This window comes from Macrotis lagotis, chromosome 3, assembly GCF_037893015.1.
Source record: "Macrotis lagotis isolate mMagLag1 chromosome 3, bilby.v1.9.chrom.fasta, whole genome shotgun sequence".
Lineage (NCBI taxonomy): Eukaryota > Metazoa > Chordata > Mammalia > Peramelemorphia > Peramelidae > Macrotis > Macrotis lagotis.
In genome coordinates this window covers 109,283,825-109,291,045 of record NC_133660.1, presented here as the reverse complement: position 1 = coordinate 109,291,045, position 7,221 = coordinate 109,283,825, and positions in this window count along the sequence as shown.

Sequence of the window (7,221 nt, the reverse complement as noted above, 5' to 3'; positions counted from 1 at the left end):
TACAATTCTAGCTATGTATCCCAAGGACAAAGGACCTACATGTACAAAAATATTTATAGCAGCCCTTTTCACGGCATCAAAATATTGTAAATTGAGGGGATGCTCATCAATTGGGGAGTGGCTGAATAAATTGTGATATGCAAATGGCACGGAATCTTATTGTGCAATAAGAAATGATTAGGCAGATTTCTTAAAAAACTTTGTATGAACTGTTGCAAAGTGAAAATTGTAAAACCAGAAAACAATGTACACAGTATCAGTGACATTGTGTGATAGTGAATGACTCAATTCTTCTCAGCAACACAATGACTCAACACAAATACAAAGGACTCTTGAAGGAAAATGTTATCCATATCCAGACAAAGAATTGATGAAGTCTGAATGCAGATCGAAGCATACTTTCTTCAATTACTTTTTTCTTTCTCGATCTGTTTCTTCTTTCACAACTGAGATTAATAGGGAAATATGTTACACATGACAGCATAATTATAACCTATTTTAAACTGTCTACAATTTTCAGATGAATGGAGGGGGAAAAGGGAGGGAGAAAAATTTGGTACTCAAAATCTTAAAAACTGAATAAAACAATTTCACAATATATATTTGGGTAAAATGAAATACTATTAAAAATAAAAAATAAATGATTAAAGAGGTTGAAGATGAGGATAATGATGATAAAACTATTCTGAAAATTAGAAGGTTCATAAAAATAAAGAGGGGAATAACACACTAGAGGGAATTATATATGCACTCTAATAAAGACAATGGTAACCAATGAAGAAAATAAAAGAATATATGCACACCGTGCAAGCAAAATATACTAAACCAAAAACATAATGCTCAGAGACAAACTAAGCATCATAGGTCTCCCAGAAAAAATTGGCCATGAAAATGAAGGAAATAAGAAATGTCCAGAGCTTCAAAACACAGAAAATTAAATTTTAATAGAAAGAATTCACAAAATATCTCCAGAAAAAATTCAGTGCTACAAATTCCAAGATGCATAGCATTTAAATTTAATAATTCAAATAAAAAAAAACAATGTTCTGCAAGCCCTCAGGAGAAGAACCTTCATTTACAAAAGAAAAAAACATTTGAATAAAGCAAACTATTCAGTACCTAGAAGAAAAAGGAGGAAGAAAGGAACAATGTGTTCCAAAGAGCAGTGTAGCTCTGGATGCAGCCCAGAGAAACCTATCATGCAAATCTGAGCTTAACCATGCAGAACAAAAGATGATCATTAAATAATAAAGAAAAGTCTGAAAGATTTTTGGAAAGAAAACCAAATCTGAAGAGATCATTTGCCTCTCAAACACCTCAAACAACAGAAATGGAGTAGGAGGGAATAAAGAAAGCATTAAGAGTAACAGCAAAAGAGTGATAACAGAAAGAATAATAAGAGACATTTTTTTAACAGGGATCCTACTGGTGGATTCCCGAAGGGCAAGGCAGTTTGTTCCTACTTCCCTCCATTTCTTCCTACCTTTTTTTCTTTTTTCTCCTTTTCCTTTCTTCCTTCCTTCCTTCCCTCTCTCCAACACCCTCTAATCACATAGGATTTTTTACCCTTACTTGTGGGAATTCTGCCCAAAATAATATGAATTCTGAGTACTGAAATCTTCAAGATATCTTGGAGTTTACTGTTTAGATTTATTTCTTAGGACCAAGTCTTTAACTCAATCATTCTGGTTCTCATTGATTGACCAACAATACCCCCCAGTCAATTTTCCTTTCTATGTGCATGTTGTTTCATTCTTCTAGGTCTAAGTAAGGGTTCCGATCCCCCCCACCCCTCTCCTGGGAGAAGACTTTCCAGGCTTCAAATCCCTTAGGCCTTTCCAGTGTAAGGTCCTACTCTCTCTTCACTGACCATCTTCTTCACAGATGAGACTGGTCAGTAGTGGGACCCCCTCTTACCCTCATGGTAAGGCTTCCTCCCTTTCCCTCTTTTTTTGGATTTTCTTCCTCCTTTTCATTCACTTCCCTGTATTTTTTGTCTTTCTGAAAACAGAGATTACCTTCTGCTCATTGCAACACCTTGATTTAGTGGTGCATTGAATAGACCACTGACCTTGAAATCAGAAGGGCAGGAACTCAAATCCAGCCTCAGAAACTTAACACTAACTGTGTGACTTTGGGCAAATCATTTAAGCCTGTCATCCTGATTCACACTTGGTCACTGGACCCAGATGACTCCAGAGGAGAAAATAAGGCTGATGACTTCGTACATCACTGCTCCTGATGACATGGTGTTCTTTGAGAACAAAAGACAACCATCATTCCCTGATTTGACTCATATATTATTCACCACTCTCTATTCCCCATAAAGTCCCCCTTTCCTTCTATGTACCCTCTCATGTTGTAATATAGTCCCACAAAAGAAGCATTCACTCATGGGCAGGGTATCACCAGATCCTGTTCATTATACTTCCTATCTCTCTTTTTGCAATTTCCTCTACTAGATTTCTGCCTTCACCCTGGTCTCCTTATTGTTGTTGTTTATCCTTCCTTCTCAAAGAGGACCATGACATCAATAAGGTTATGTCATGATTTGCAATTGAATTGGATTTAAATAAGGGAGGACTGCAAAGTCACCAGCCTCACTCTCTCCTGTGGAGGCGTCTCGTGGCAAGATATAGTTCAGAATGACTGGAGGTGACCCAATTGCACTGGAAGATTTTTTCCTTTTTAAGCAAAAGTTTTTCTAGGTCTCAGTTTGACTGAGGCAACTCCCATTCAATTAATAAGGCAATGTAAGAAATGAGGCAAAGAATGACCTCTTTTACCTAGTCAAAAAATATTTTTGGGAGAGGAAGAACCTCAAGTTTTCTAGCCAAAACAAAAACTATTGCTGCTTATAATCACACTGAGCAATCAGGGTCCAAACCAAAACAGCAGTAATGAATTGCAAAATTGGGGATGTTGTAGGGGAGGGTTCATATTATGGAGTCCTCTCAAACACCTACAAAACTTGACATTGTTCTGAAATTGACAATCAATGAAAAAGAGGAAACAATGAGGGGGAAATATTACAGGATAGTGGAAGAAAAGAGGAGAGGAACCTAGAATGAACACCTTGGAAGCTTTGATTGCATGAAGAGTTAAAAGAATACATGGAGACCAGTCAATGATAGAGGTCATAAATCAAAGAATGAGCGTCTAGAGTAACCAGAAAGAAAAGATGAATAAGGAAGAGAATGAGATGAATAAATTTTTGAAAGGTTGCACAAAAATTTCCAAAATTATAGAATAGGGGAGGAACTGAAGGGTAGAAAAAGGAAGAATCTACTTGACTGAGTGGGGGGGGAAGAGGGGAAAGGTATATATTATCAGATTCAAACAGGAAATAAAAATGAACTCTTAAGCAAGACTCATAAGGGAAAGAATGAGAAGAGAGGCTTGGGGTCTGGAAAAGAGACAGGAAACATCTTTAAAAATAAGCTTTTAAAAAGTAACCAAAGGAACTTAATATTGGGTGCACAGTAGAAGAGATAACTTAAATTGAAATGCTTTAGCACACATAATACTAATACTTGTAGAATAAAAAGAGATGTGGTTGAAGGGGAGACTAAATATTTGTCAGATTTCTCTGCTAAGAGTTTGATATCCAAGATAGATAAACAATTAGTAACTATTTGTAAGACTAAAAAAATCCATTCCCCAGTAGATAAATGGTCAAAAGATATGTGCAGACAGTTCTCAAAAGAATTCCAAAGTATTCACAATTGCATAAATAAAAACAATGCTCCAAATCACTAATAATAAGTGCAAATACAAAAAATGTTAAGATTTCACATCATATCTTTGCAAACTGACAAAAAAGACACCAAAAAATGTTGAAAAGATGAATGAAAATAGGTACACTAGTACATTTTTGGCAAAGCTATGAAATGTTATGCTCCTTTTGGAAAGAAATTTGAAATTATGCAAATAAAATAACTAAAATATCCATACCTTTTGCTGTTGATAAGATAAAAAAGGCCTTATATGATTAAAAAATTATTGTACCACTTATAAAAACTAAGAATTGGAAGCAAAGTAGATGTCCAATAATTTGGGAATAATTTTTAGAACAGAAATGATGTGTGTATGAGGTATACATGGAAACTTTGAAAAGAAGCTTTCCAGAAGCTGATTCAAAGTAAAGTAAACAAAACCAAGAAAGCTATGCAAAGGAATTTCTACAATACAAATGGAAAGATTGACACATTCAAAAATAAAATTAAATGTGACCAAATATTATTTTGATTCTCTATCAAGAAAGACCTGATTTGAACCTGAGGGAAAGGGAGAATAGCATTTTGCCTGAACTTAATTAAAAATTATATCATTTTAAAAATTAGTATAAATTCAAATTTTTTATTATGCTTTAGGTTTTGTAAATATTTTATTGTATTCTATTACTGATTATGAATCAATGTACTGCCTGGGCTAGATCTGACTCAGTATATTAGAAAATTATGACATGATCCATCTGATATTTCTGTATCCTGCTAACAAACATATCAAAGTTTGTCTCAAATATTTTACTTGCATATATGTGTATGTGTGTTAGCAAAGTATTTGACAGAATCTCTTATGAAATTCTTGTGATTTTCATCAAAAGAAACTCCTTTCATTGATGAAGATTAGTGTAATTTCTATAATGTAGAGTCTTTAAGAGTTATCTAGGACACAAAGAGGTTAAGTGGTTTATCAATTTTCATATAATTAGTGTTTGTGTTAGACGGACCTCAAACCTAAATCTTCCTAACTCCAATACCTGGCCTCTATCCACTATGGAATGCTTGGATGAATCACAGACGTATTGGCCAGACATTTTCTTTGATATATCAATATAATAACAAAAGAAAAGGATGGGATGATCTGGGGAATGTCATATAGGGGTCCATCAAAGAAAGTGAGGACATTTATCCTGAAAAAAAAAGAGGAAATAAAGTCCTAGTTTTGTATATTTAAAAATTGCCCAGATAAAAGAGGAATGAAATGCATTTTCTTCAGTCACAAAAGAGTGGGTGAAAATTACAGAAGGCATATTTTAGTTCATTATAAAAACTTAAAAATGGAACAAGTTACCTCTTCCTATCTCTTGAACCTCCTATCTCTTGAAATTTTCATGAAGGGACGTTATTTAAACCATATCTCTCAAGAACCATATAGCTCACACACATTATAGCTCACATATCATGTTACGTTATTCTTAACTTAGTGAAATAGATTTCCCCTCATTTTATGGACAAGTTTGCTGAGATTTCAAGAGGATACTAGTGTTGGAATGCCTCCTTGTGGTAATGGAGTTGAATTGCCTCATTTTACATTTGAGGAAACTGAGGCCAAAGGACAGTCACTAACTGTTAAAACCAGGCAATAGATAGCAAAACTAAGATAGGAAGTCAGGTCTTATAACTTCAAAAGATATTATTCTCATTCCACTACACAGTGTCAAAAAAGAAAAGAAAAGAAATTTCTTCATTGTTGGGGTAGGGTCATATGATCCCTTCCAATTTTTAGATTCTATTATTCAATATATTTCATGAAACATCTATAAAAAATGTCTACATTATAAATGAAATTGGGCCGGGTTTTTAAGCTACAAAGATAAGTAAAACACAAAAATCTCCATTCAAGAAGCTAAAAATATATGATTAAGTGAAGACACACACACACACACACACACACACATATATATATATATGTATATGTATATGTATGTGAATACACAATGGAGACAGGTAAGTTCAAAGGCGAATTCAGGGAAAGGTCTATGAAAAAAGTCTTTGAGGGAGATAGTTTTCACCTGGAATTGGAGGAAGGAGATGAGCAAGTTAACGATAATTTCCTCAATTGATGAGTCAATGGATTCTTGCAATCATCATACATCAAATAGTGTTTGCACGTGTACTACTGAAATTCAGATCAATAAAATAAGGAGACATTTTTCGTGCTAGTATTTGAAAACAAATAGGAAAAAAATTTTTCCTTTATTTAAAAAAAAAGGATTAAACTGTACTATAAAAATATGAATTTTATATCAATGTTAGTTCCACTACTTCCTATTTACAAATCCATACCTTTCAGATGATTTTTTTTAAGTCATTGAATAATAAAGATGAAATACTTAGACTGGTTCCTTCCATCTTTATCATCACTATTAACTGCACAACTTCAGGGAGTGGCTAAGATTCAGGTATATAGCTGCAATTTAACAGCAGAGGGCGCAAAGTAGTAAACTCTTCCTGGACTTCTCATGGTATTTTTTTTAGGTGACATGAAGTGTACTTCACCTAATTATTTTATTTTTTCTGAGATTTGCATTAAGATGAAATAAGATACATTTTGATATTAAACAAGATGAGGTATATATATGTATTTATTCTCAAGAAATTGTGGTGTTTTTCAGTATTTGAAAGTGTCTTAAATTCTTAAGATATATGTTCTAGTTGTTTTTCTATATTTGCACAATTAATTTGCTTCAGTAAAAATTACCTTATTACACTTGAATTAGCAATACTCCATAGCTGACTTGACAACAAATACATTCTATTAAATAGACTAACAAAGAATTTCAGGTTTCTTTTTAGAATAACTTATGATAATGATGTTAGTTGAGAAGTCATTAGATATAAAAATTGTTGCATACTTAAATAATTTTAAATGGATACTAAAGCTTCAATAATTTAGTAGTTGAGGAACATATTTAATGGATGTTTAAAATTATGTTAATTTTTATTTCGATAAATTATGCTACCTTTCTCCAAGTACTCTTCTTTTTCTAACTGCTTTTGAATTCATTCATAAATTCATTTTTAAGGAAAAAAATTTTAAGACAATTCTGATTTTCTTTTTTAAAGAAAATATTTAATTAATTTTGACCTGTAAAGACATATGCCCTCAAAATTTTAATGTGCAAATACTATTTTATATGGAATGCTCCTATAATAGAATCACAGATTGTTGAAACTGTAGGAGACCTAAGTGCACATTCTATTTTACAGAGACAAAATGAGAGATGTTTTCCGACAGGCTATTGGTAGAGCCTGAACAGTCTTAAAAGCAAACAAAAATAAAAAGCAAAAAGACCGTAATGATCTTGACAAATACATGTTAAAAAGGAGGCCTAACAAAATAGATTAGCAGGCTTTTGAAATTTTGTTTTTCTCCCTTTTATAAAGGCCCACATTTGTTCCTATCGATGTCTTTAAGGAAAGCATTACTAAGTGT